This window comes from Typopeltis vanoorti, chromosome 4, assembly GCF_054136105.1.
Source record: "Typopeltis vanoorti isolate ZY-2024b chromosome 4, IOZ_Tvanoo_1.0, whole genome shotgun sequence".
NCBI classification, from domain to species: domain Eukaryota; kingdom Metazoa; phylum Arthropoda; class Arachnida; order Uropygi; family Thelyphonidae; genus Typopeltis; species Typopeltis vanoorti.
Window position 1 is genome coordinate 134,362,278 of NC_143552.1, and position 13,655 is coordinate 134,375,932.

Consider the following 13,655-nt stretch of genomic DNA (forward strand, 5'->3'; position numbering starts at 1 on the left):
TAATAAGCAGCGTGATGGTCTCATGTGGGTCAGTGATAATCGAGCTGCTTGCTGCTGCTGACGGCATTCACAAACACGGAAACAGCTGTGAGATTCCAATTCACAGCCTGTAATAAGTCGGAAGTCCATTTTGAAGAGCGGAGATGCTATTCCCTCAGGTAACCGAAGCTATCAAAGGATTATTTAAAGTAAGCTGAACTCCAGCCTATCAAATTCGAAACAAATAGGGCCTGCCTGCTTGCTTTCTTTTGAGAAATACATGAAACGAAATCATGAGTCCGTAACCAACTCTCTCTCTCTCTCTCTCTCTCTCTCTCTCTGCTTATTTTATAATCTCTTTCGAAGCATACTTTATTAAGCGATTAAAATATTTCCCAAATGTTGTCACTCTATTGCCATTACCTGGAAAAGGTCATTAAAAAAAATCAGCAAACTTCTTTTGAAAATTACGCAGAAAAATTGCGCAGGAAGCATTCGGCTGTTATGAGAAATCTAAGTGAGTTAAAGGCTTCGAACCGATAAGGTTTAACTAACATTCGCTGTCTTGTCGTTGCATGCCAAAAACAAAATTCTTCCTCTTCTAAACTCGTCTTCCACTAATTGCTTCTTAGCTGTAGCGCGTGCATCGACAATAACTCCAAAGACTAAGAAGCAAGGAGTGAGATTTATAGGAACGAACGTAGAGCATCCGATGCAACTTTTCTTTCTTTCTTATAGTAGCGTGGAATAAATGTGGCTTTGAAAAGACCAGTTCAGTGCACGCGCCATTCCCATTAATTGACCTCATTGCTGAAAGCTATAAAAGCCAGCTAAGGGTGTGCGGAACCTTTAATCATGTCTCGCTGAATTACCTACATTAATGTTGTGTTCTGCGTTCTTCATAACAGCACAAGAAAGACCGAACGAAAGGTTAACAGTACTCCGTTAAGTGAACATATCTCTTGAGGTTTCGTGCGTTCATTGTCCTAACAACAGATGAACACTTAAAATGTCACGGGGTCAACTGGCAAATTTAGTTGCATGAAAAACAGAAAACATGAGTTCGAGTAAGTAAACAAACTAAATACTCCATTCCCATCCGGTAATAACTTATTGAAAAAAATGTAAATATGTAGATTTATTTTTATATTTATATTTATAAAGATATACATTTATATTTATAAATCTTCTCAACTCTTCGTCAGGGTATAGTTTTATTTTTTATTTAAGGGAAGAAGTAGATACATATATTTTTTTTTTCAGTTTAAAAATATATATATATATATAGACATGTGGTGTACTTAAAAGTCCTTATAAGGACTGGCTTAAAGGGGCGAAGCAAGAATGCTTTTCATATTCCCCGTTATCTGTAGAGGACAGTGTAGGGATAAGGTGTTATTGAGCTATTAAAGCTCTGATCATGGCAAGAGGGTAACAGCAATAGCCGAGCCTCAGTGAGAACTTCATTGGCTACAGCATTGCCATCCATTACCCTCAAAGGGTATTGGATGGCAATGCTTCCTTTATTTCTATATTTCTTATATTTTAAAAATATAAAGGTATATTTAGATGTCAAAAATATTTTTGAATTTACTTTAGTTAATTTCCTTAATTCCTTAATTATTTATTACTTTACTATTTTCTATTAAATATTTTATATATTATCTTAAAATTTTCTCAACAGATCTTTACAAATAGGTTATGTTTATTATTTCTATTATATTATATGTTTTATATATTATCGTAATATATAACGAGAAATTATTTCTATTTGTATGGTAATATATTGTGTGCTCGAAGTCTACGAAATTCTTCTTTTTAGTAATTTATAGCTTGCTAAAATTTTTTCTCTTTTTTGTACCCGAGGGAGCAAAAGAAAGTAAAACAATTTCAAAGAAAGATACACAACTTATAATCAACTAACCCCTAACAATTCAAGAAAAGAGTGAAGAGATCATTCAATTCAAAAGGCAGCAATGTTTTTTAATCGTAGCTAGCTTAATAATAATAATAATAATAATAATAATAATAATAATAATAATAATAATAATAATAATAATAATAATTAAAAAACACTATTTTTAATCGTATCTTAATAATAATAATAATTCAAAAACAGAAAGAATGGGTTCGTGTCTCTCATCATCGACCTTTGAAGTATAAAGAGTGCTGAGGGTCAGTAGATAGTAATAGGGGAAGTTAAAGAAAGGTAGAGTATGATAGTAAGAGATAATAAAGAGGCTTCAGTCAACCTGTTCAGCTATGTAACTAAGAGGTTCTGGCTAAACAGTCCGTACACGTCATCTCTTCTCACCTGTTCTAAAAAAAAAACACTTTAAACGTACTTTGCTTCACCCCATAGCTTAAAGTAGATTAAACCAGGTGTCTGAAGATGTCATCTCCTAACACCTATTGCTCTATAAAAAAAAAAAAAAAAACCTGACTTAAATTAATTAAACCAGGTGTCTGAAGACGTCTCCTGTTCCTACAAGAAAGAGAAACGGAAAACAATTTAAACCTAAATTATAGAACTTAACTAATTAGCTCAGTGCCGAATTAAAGGGATCCATTGTTTTGAAGGTGGACCGAGAAAAAATAAAACCAGAGAACGGAGATTTGGGGGAAGAACCTGGCCCGAGTGATGCAGCTCACAAGGAGCTACACCGCCTCGACGTAAGCATTCGCAGCTTGGGTTCTCAGGCCGACCCCCCTCCTGTTTGTTGAACTGTAAGACCTGTGGATTACCTTATAGGAAGAGACAGGGTTTTATTTGCCTCTGTATAAGGAAACATATTATGGGTGGTTTGCACCATTTGGTTACAAATTTGTAATCTCCTAGGAAATGCCTTTCTTGGGCTAGAAACATTGGCAGATAGAAGTAAAGCCTACTTAGGAATCTTGCGTAGATTACGCTTTCGTCCCGTATCTGGGACTTTTTCCGCACTTTCCAGATGTGATACTTGATCACGTTGATCAGAAAAATTATGAATTTTTGGATTTTTCTGACCGGAGGGGGGAAATTGCAGATGTACGACCTCCTCCTCCCCCATCGGGATTCCCAACACTACTTAGTCTTTGCCAGACACGTTGGGCGGGGGGGGGACTAAAGTAAAAAGTCTCCCACCGTTTCAACGCTCTGGTAGACGTCACAGAAGGGGTTGCACAGACTTGGTCTATAGAGGGACTTTACCAGTTCCACAGGGAGTTGTCCGTAGGCTATTCGCCATGCTAAATCCCTGTGAAACGGCTGTCCCCAGCTATTCCTGATGTTTTGGAATAGGATTTCCATATTTGTATTTAAAATTGGAGTATCACATCTGGAAAGCTGGAAAAATTCCCAATATACTGCTTGTGATTTTAATTTTAATATAATCTATTCCCTCTGTTTTAAATTTTTTGATTTGTTTACTAAGTGAATAATACCAGTTGGGCATAACCTCCGCGCAGGGACCAGCATGACCCGTGATCCCGAAGTAGGGAAGGAAATGTCTCCTAGGGAGTATTTAATTAAGTTACCTGAAATATGGTTAGACTTTAAAGCCTTCCGTATGGTTTCAAGACTATTTGCATAAAATAAACATTTAAAACTGGGAAGTGAGAATCCCCCTTGACTGCTTTTTAATTTTAAATAGTCTTTCCTGACTTCGTGTTTTCTATTATTCCAGAAAAAGTCTATCAATGGTTTGTAAAACTGATTTTCTTCTATTCCGTTAACATCAGTAATGTTAATTGTATGCAATTAATATGTACATTGGCGTAATAATAGTTTTGACAATTATTGCTCTTCCGTAAAATGAGAAATAGTTGGGTTTAAACCGTTTTAGTTTTTCCGCGTAGTCTTCCAGTAGTTTTGAGACGGGCAGTACTGGAGTCGCGGAAAAGGGAACGCCAAATACCGTAAGAGACTGAGTTTGCGGTGTTAAACCATAGGGAAGGCATGTATTATGGAAATCTCCAAAAATTTTAATTTTAGTTTTTTTGGGGATTTACGCGGAGACCACTGATCGTGCTGAATTTTTGCAAAAAACCGAAGAGCAATTATATTTTGTGAGTTCAATATATCTCATCATCGGCCTGTGAAGTAAGACAGGTGCTGAGATTCAGCAGATAGTAGGAGAGGAAAAAAAAGATAGAGATATATAGGGATAGAGTAAAATAAAGAGGCCTCATCTGACCTATTTTAGCTGTTGACCCCTCCCAGGGGTGCTTCTAAAACGGTCGTTGATTTTTCACTTTAAAAAAAAAAGAAAAATCCTGAAAAGGAAACTGTAGAAAGGCTGTGGAAGAAAGATCTATGGGAATGTTACAGAAAGGAAAACAATCCTGTGGAGGAACCAAGAGATGGGGGGAAGAGCCTTGCCCGAGTGATGCAGCTTACTGGGAGCTGCACCACCTCGATGCAAGCCTTCGCAGCTCGGGTTCTATCAAGTCTACCCCCACCTCTGTGGACTGTATAGAGAGAATAATGTTGAGTTTAGCCCAAAATTATTCGTTATTGAGCTGCAAAATCTGTGAGATCAGATGCTCTTCCTGACCTTTTGTTACTCGAACAACAGTGTCATACAGCGCCCTTGTTTCTTCCTCTTTAAGGTCTAAGAAACTCTTTAGCTGTTCTACTAAACTCATTGGAACACGTGCAGCTGCTGCACAACATCCCTTCACAGTACACTTAGAAACAAACAGAACAAGTTGCTTTTCCTCTTCCGTCATGCCTGCAACTGCTGTAATGTGGAACAGTCTCCCACCTGCTGTATTTCCCAAGGAATACAATTTAAAGTCATTCAAATCAAATGGAAGCAAATTCCTCCTTTCCCAACCCACCATCCATGCACAGTACTAATGTACTATAGGATGACCAATCAACCTCTTGTGTATGGGCCCAACATAAAAAAAAAAAAACTTAGTTATGTCTTTAATGAGGAGGTCACCTCATTCGAACATTAAGACTTTACGACATGTCTTAGTCGTGTTGAGGAGCACAGAGTCCCCTAGTTTTTCTATTGCTGTTTGGAGTTTCTGTGAGGTTTCGGGATCTCCGATAAAGGCATCTATCATTGCCGCTCCGACTGTTCCGCCATAAGTTTCTTTGTCGGCTGATTCGTCCGTAGCCTTTTCCTCCTTTCCCTCTGTCCCCGTCTCTTCTGATGGAATTATGTTGACTGATTTTGATTTCTTAGTTTCTTCTTCTTCTGGGCTCATTGGTCGTTTTGCTGTTGTTGCTAGCTTCCATTTCTTCTACTTCTGTGTCATCATCCTTTCTGCATATATTCTGGATGGGCAGGTGTCCACTTTGTGGTCTTTGGTACCACATTTTAAACAGGCTGACTTCCACTGTTCCAGTGTATGGCCTGCTGTAAGGCAATTTTTATGCTTAGTTTTCGGGCAGTCAGCCCCAAGATGGGTGAAGGAGCCACACCTGAAACACTGCTTCCTTACACCAGGGTAATTTACCATTACACTAGCCGATCCTATAAGGACGAAGTTCGGGACAGCAGTTTTCATCTCTAGCGAGATAACTTGGCCCGATTTCCATTCGGGGTTGTCGACGTCGCCCCATTTTCCGAAAACATTACGAACGACGTTTTGTGTTCTACATACTCAAGTGGGAATCGCACGATTATGAGTGTTCTGAGGATGCTCCCTACCATAGTGTAGTGGGAAATAATTTTTTACCCCCGCATTGAAAGCCTTCAAGCAACTCGTTTCTGCTTTCTATGTTTTTCACCACCACTTGAAATCTACCTCCCCCATAAGGGGTAAATCCAAAGATATTTTCTGCGCCTACGCAATCTATCAGAGCTCTAGCTAACGTCCTCGCCGGTGTGGCATCATCCACCTCGATGCCGAGGGTCCGGACGCGCGGTAGGACCGATGTCATAGTTAGAAGACTGACTATGGTGTGTGTGTGTGGGGGGGGGGTTCCGTAGCTATCCCTATCACCACCGAGTGTTTATTCTTGCCCCAGTCCGGGGTTTAAACTCTATCTGTAGTTGACCGATTGAATATCACGATCTCCGATGGGACCCGTATCGATATTATTAACGGTAAAGAACAGATACTACATACTACACTTTGATCTTGACCAAAACGCCGAGAAGTAATTTTTATAAGGACTGGCTGAAAGGGGCGAAGCAAGAATGCTTTTCATCTTCCCCGTTATCCGTAGAGGACAGTGTAGGGATAAGGTGTTATTGAGCTATTAAAGCTCTGATCATGGCAGGAGGGTAACAGCAATAGCCGAGCCTCAGTTAGAACTTCATTGGCTACAGCATTGCCATCCATTACCCTCCAAGAGTATGGTCAAGTCTCGACAGAAATTTTACTTCAGCAAGCATTCTAATAGAGAAGCGTTATAAAAAAAATAATAGGTGTTGGAAAATAGTCTAGAAAAAATTATATTATTTTTGCATTTTTTCATTCTTTTATCAAAAAATAATAAATAAATAAGTATATATAATATATATAATAAATAAATTATAAATTTATAAATAAAATACTTCGCAAAATTAAGAAAATATTCTTGATCTTTCATTTACTTGTGGTAGTATTATCAGGAGAAATTGGAGTTAGAAAGTGAATGCCTGTATTTCACTTATTCAATGAAATATCATTCTCACACAGTTATATACAAGCAACAAGCATGATATCGATATAGATTACAATGGGTATTTGGAGAACTGTTGTTGAATGCATCTCATTTTCGGGATATCCAAGCTACAAGATTTGCTCTTTTCTTGTCGGCTAATGTGTTAATGAGTTCCAAGTCAGCAATTCTTTCTCGCTGACGTTAGGCAAACTTTGTTCTATCATTCTTTTTTTTTTTTGTCCTTGTTTTGTTGTTCATCAAAGACACTTTTTTGCTCATCAGCTAATTTGCGAATCACATATACAACTAAATTATTACGTCTAAGTACAACTAAATACAGTAATATAAAATGACTGTACAACGCAGTGCAGAAATACGTATAATAAGAAATACAAAGTAAAGCTTAATGATTTAGCCATGTTGTTTCAGTAATGTAGAAGGAAATGAGAACTTGTTGATGTCAAAAACGCTGAAACGACCGCTTCAAAACCTTTAACCCATTGCACAATAATTTGGGATATGTGATTCCAAATTCCGACTACACTTATTTTTGACATATTGTAACTTAACTTTTAATGATGAACATTGCCTGATAACACTTCTAGCAATTGCGGGGGGGGGGGGATAATTGTCTGAGTTGCCAGTTTTTACGCTGTTGACGAAAACAGTTACGTTCTCATCACATGCGGACGTATACAAATTAAAAGTTTTAGTTAAACGACATCTTTGATTTAAAATTTATCGGTGTATTTAGTAATACGAGTGTAAATAATTCTTAAAATACATTTATTTAACTGCGAATAGTTAAATCCTGTTCACCAATGTCTCCGTGCAATGAGTGACACACTGCATTCCATTGCACGTGTCAGATATTGGCAATTTACGTCAGTGATACCGATATGGATTTCTTCTAAATCCCATGTACATAAGTGAGTAGACATTTCGCTTCAATATCCCACCGACAAAAACCAATTCTTACTTTCTCTATTCAATGGAAGGTGAAACTCCACATCATACTCAGACTGAGAATGAATTTTTAAGCAGTTGAAAAGAATATCGACAAGTCGATTGCTTTCACCTGAGATCATGCTGTGAATTCTCTGTTGCTGAGTAATTTACCTTGATATTGGTCGTCTGAAAAAAAAAAAACAAAAAACATCTAGACTCTAATCTGATCTGAATCCACAAAAACCGTATAGACCCTAAACTGATTAACTTGACTAATAATATATGGATGCGACATTTTTAACCCTCTAGAAAACTAGCGTTTTAACTTTCTCAGAAAAGTAATGTGGTCCGTGAACACATTCAGACAAATATAGCAGACAAAACAAATTAAATAGTTCTTCTAAATATATAATGTCAAACACAAACACTAGAAATTGAAACTACACTTCGCAATAAGTTAAACAATTAACTTATTGTTTAACTGTCTTCAGTTGGGAACTACTAACTATAGACAAAAACACTAAATTAAAAACCTTTATGCAAATATACGTGAATGTCTATTCCTACTGCTTGATCACGTGTGTTACCAAGTGATCTAAGCAACTATCTAAGAATGCTACTGGTCAGTAATCGTCAACAGTGCTGATCACAATGGGAAAAGCAAAGTATCTTTCAGAGTTCGATAAAGGACTTCTAGTGGGTGCCCGTCTAGCTGGAGCCACAATTTTGAAAAACAGCAGAGATGACTGGTTTTTCAAAAGGTGAGATATCCCGGTGTTTAATCAGTGTAAAAATAACCTACTTGCTTTTCTAAAAGGCGTAACTGGTCCTAAGACAGTCTGTCAGGAACGAGTTCACCATCGTCTGAGAAGGCTGGTACGAACAAGCATCACTTCCTGTGTGCAGCAGTTGACCGAAGCATTTAATGAAGATTGTTCCCGACCCATATCTCACCTCTCCCATTCCCTGAGAATTGGAGAGGATTGGCATTGGCAGTCGCATGCGTATATGCCAAATTAAATTTCTAATTCAGTGACCGCTATGTGTAGAAGTCGAGTCCATGGTGCTAACAGTAACCTATGTGAAGGAAACCATTGACTTCAGAACGAGATTTATATGAAAATAAAAAGTCTTTTTAAGAATCTTTCTGGAGATGATGTTTATTGATGCAGCATTGCTTTCACTGGTTCAACTATGCCCCGTGCTTTGAAGTATTTGAAAACAAGACAAAATTGGACTCACCATATGGTGTCAATACATAATTTTTAATGAATTTCGCATTACTTTTTGGGGCAGTTCAATGCACATAAACTGCATTACTTATGGATAACCCCGGGCTAACTCTTCCCCTGCAGTAACGGAATTAATAAATATAATTCTCTGTACAGTAGCCACAATACAATTATCAGATGAATCACAAAGTGGAATCGCAGTGAAAAGAAGTTAAATGTAGGCATTGAGAAATGTTTCAAAGACATCTCGGGTCTTAGAAAAAAGAAGAAAAGCGACGCGTTCTTCTTATCTGGTTCAAGTTTCCAATAACCCAGAAAGGCAGTGTATGGTGAAAATGTTTATCTTTCGGTTAACAGCAAATGTGTGGTCCAGTTCCGTTGCCCAAAAAGTGTTCCAAGTGTAATTGGCGTTTTCTATCTTAGGCCCATCGCTTGCCATTAACGACTTCCAGTCTGTTTGAAGAATGAGAATGAAGTTGTTTGCTTGTCAACGTGTTCTTCGTTTTCCTGAAGCGACCATCCACAGTTATCATTGACGAGAAATCACGTGCGCCCATATGCCTGAGGTCGCCCAAGTCCAAACCCAAGATCGATCGAGTTCAGATTGATGGGGCGTGATGTCTAATGACACCTTCACAATATAGCTTAATCCTCGACAGACTATCGCCGACATCGTTTGTCAGCATTGCTTGCCAATTCGGCCACTATCACGCTTCACGTGCTGCGTGCCATGTCCGTTCGGTTTAATGTTACGGACGATGAAGTGACTGTTTGCGTTTGTCGAACTCGCTGCGGATATTTTCGCTGCTGTCGATTTCCGAGTGAATACATCAGACTACGACTTCTCTCTCTCTCTCTCTCTCTCTCTCTCTCTCTCTCTCTCTCTCTTGCTCCGTCCTCTGCCTAACCCTTGCTTTATGGGTGGTCTGTTCCGGCATTCCTTGTTTCTTTATCGTCTTTTGGAAGCGCGTTTTCCGTGCAGTTGACTTGAACACTTTCTTTACGACTTCTGCGTGGCTTGACTCCAAACACGTGCTTAATAAGTTCACACCGCAAAACTGCTGAAACATTAATACGGACTAGAGGGGCGTCACTTCATTGCCTTTTAATCTTGACATAACCTACGTCTTCCACACAATGGAACACTGGGAACCCTGTTGACATGGTGACAGTGACGTCATAGATATTCGTTTCTACTCCCATGTGCTTATATTAGGATACTTAATTTTCTTTGTAGTTCTCTACTCCTTTTTTTATATATTTTACTCATTTTTCGTTCATTTTTTCCCCGCTAATACATGGGGAAAAACAATCTCTCTTTCTCTAGTCGCTTCAGCAACATGAGAAGATATTAATCTGACTCGTGGGAATATTTATAAATGGAGATTAAAAGCTGGGAAGCCTTAACGATAATTTTGGGGGATAATGTTATAGTAATTCTATGTTTTGATATGAATTTCTTCAAGAAAATACTATAATTTTTGCACTACTTCATCTTCTCTTTAAGAGGAGACGTGACGCAAATGATTGCAGGTCAGTCTAAGGAGCCTCGTCTGACGGGAGAGCTGCACTGTGGTCGAGTTACAACTGGCTGATGCAGTACCATGCATTCGGTGCAATCGTCTACGTTGAAGTCTTTGAGAAAGATGACACTGGAAACTTGGACTAAAGAAAGAGAAATCAAAACTTTCGGAATAGTGGGTAGTAGTATTAGGGAATCGATATGAATAACAAACGAATTTAATCGAACGAAGAGAGAAATACATTTTTAGCTAAACAAAATGATAAAAGAGATTCTAAATTTCAACAACTTTTTTTTAACCTGACTAAACTTGATGACAGAATTACAATCATCCTCAACTTTTTTTAATGATGATTCATATCGAAGTTCCTATCCACTGGTTTATTATTCACTGATATAAATTAATTTAATAACAAAAATAAGAAAAAAAAGAATTTGACTCCTTGAAGATAATTTTATCACTGGAAAAGGTCATCTGAGATGTTGCAAAGAAAACATTGTTTGGACATTCTCTAAGTTCAATGAAAAAATTGTGAGAGCACATACATAATCTTGAAGTTAGAATATAATTTCGTCTATATAGAACTTTAAGGGATGGGTGCGCATGTAGGATCTGCTTTGGTTAATATATTCACCATAAGAAAAATAAATAATAAATCATATATTTAGCAAAGATAAACTATAGACTACAATATGTACAAATTACCGTTAGTAATTTTTATTATTATACGACTAACATTTTTTTTTTTAAATTTACAATAATTCAGTCATGAAACAAATTGGAAATTGCAAGGAAAATAAACGTGTACAGCAGTCACAGATAGGAAGCTACGCCTCTTAACACTAACTTTCCATTTTGATTCTATTTAAATAAACAAAACAGTCCTCTCTCTCTCTCTCTTTCTCTTTCTCTCTCTCTCTCTCTCTGCTAATTTCTAAATATTTCTCCTTTCTCAACTATTAACAATTTCTTAAGTCGTTGTTACTGTTTTTTTTTTAATTAGTTATAACTTAAATTAAGACTGAGCGCGAAAATATCCCTGGGAAGTCATTATCACCATACCCAGCTAACTTATTTTCAATAGGTTCCTCAGCGGTATCAAACAAGTTTTACCAAACACATCGCTGGAATTAAAATATGATAAACAAATGCATTAAACTTCAAAAACTATACGTACAGGGATCTGATTTAATTAAATATTGAAGGATAAAAATGGGTGTAAATGCCAAACTCCTTGACACATTTATGAACGTAATAAATTATTTTAATTAAACTTAGCACGAGAATGTTTTTAAAATTTCGCCTGAAAGTCAATAGATTTCTATTATTAACTGTGTCTACTAAACAATGCGCTATGGGTTTCTTGTCGGTTCCCGCAGTAAAAATTATAATAAAGAATACATCAGCCATACACCGTGGCTCTAAATATCCCATTTTATGTCTGTAGCTTCCCTTTCTTCGAGTTTATTGCAAAACGATTCTGACTAAGAACTTGATCACTGGCTACGCGCTAAATTAATTTTTAATTTTGCGCTACATTTGCAACTGGCATAACTAACTAAAATCACAAAAGACCGATAAAAACAGCTTACATTAATGCTAACTGCCAGATATACATTATATTGGCCAACTGAAACATCAATTCAAAACCGCTGGATAGATGAATAAATGGGAAGTATTTGATGAAAAATAGAATACTCATAAGAAAATACCAAATTTATAACTAAATCACTTCTGCATCACTTCGTATCTGGGTCTGGCTCTCAATGATGAGATCTCAATAAAGATCGAAACAGGTCTCGGTATTGATCCTTCTCATAATTCATAACATTTATACACGCCCGAAGGGATTTGTGCTTTGCATTATGAGATACTAAGGCAAGACTACGACTAGGCTACTAGCATCTACTTGCATGTAGATGCTACAAGTATCTACATGCAAGTAGCCTAGTCGTGAAGATACCTCTTACCCTTGGATAAAAGATTAAATTAAAGCAATATAATTTCTTGGCAAGTTCAATTTAACTATAAATTAAGATTACTGCTTGATAAGTCGATGAAGAACTATCCGCATGCATTTAGTAAAGAAACGTATGCCCAGATGTTAAAGAGCAAAGATTATCATATTTATGTTGAAAAAGATGGTAGATGTTAGAATAAAAATTATCAGCTTTTCTTTTTGACATATTTTCAAAGATGATCGTTAGCTATCATCTTTGAAAAGATAGATTCCAATTCCATTGTGACATGAATGTAACTGTCTTTAGGTTGTAGATGAATATTATCACCCCGTATGAGGGACCATCAAAATCCTGTTTATTAGAGGCCTAAAGCGATTTGTAAAAGTTTCATGTTTGGTGACTTAGAACAAACAGTTGCCTTTAGACCGACATTTTACTAATGATAGGTTTACAATTATAGGAAATACATATAATATTTGTGATATCCCCTTTTTGGGTCACAAAGAAAATTCCCTACAAAATTTAATAAACTCAATAAAATACAATGAACATGTAAACAAACGTTTAAAAGGGAAAAAAACAGCATTTCAATCAGTTCTTTAAATAGCAAGAATCGTAGAAATACATATAATAACTTTTCCAAAGAAATAACAACACATGTTCAGTAATTCACGTTCAGCATAAAAAATAACAACAACAGAGGAATTTTATAAAAATTTCTAGTTATTTTATTTATTTTATTTTATTATTATTATTTTTTTTGGATAGATGGGTGAAGCAAAAATGCTTTTCATATTCTCCGTTATCTGTAAAGAAAATGTATGGATAGGGTAATATAGGGCTACAAGCTCTGATCATGACTGGAGGGTAACAGCAATAGCCGAGCCTCAGTTAAAACTACGTTGGCTACAGCATTGTCATCCATTACCCTCCCTGGATACCAATTTTAGTCGCCTCGTACGACATGCATGGGCTACAGTGGGGCTGGTATGTAAGTAAAGCCCTTTCTAAAAATTAAAACGATCCCCGAACCACTCCTCACGAGTGGCCAAAAGATTGTTGTCCAACTCAGCGTTGGTTCCACTCAGTGACGCCCCCCCCACACACACACCACTGAGCTGAATTGCTCATATTCCAGGGAAACTCATCCACCGACAAGGCCCCTCATGGACCACGCCGGAAAACACCCTCCTCAGAAACTCAAAGTGCTCTCTCAGGGCAACCCCCCCCCCGAAATCTAAGTTCCCCTCACCGGGAGCAAAATTCCGGAAGAAACCTAAGAGAGCGAAACTCTGCGTCCATTTCAGTCGCCTCTTAGGGGTTGCAACGGCGCTATTCTTAACCCTGCCTGCACACGGAGTATTTCTAGTTAACTTTAACTTTTAACATTACTGACCTAAAGGGTGAAGCAGATGCTTTTCATATT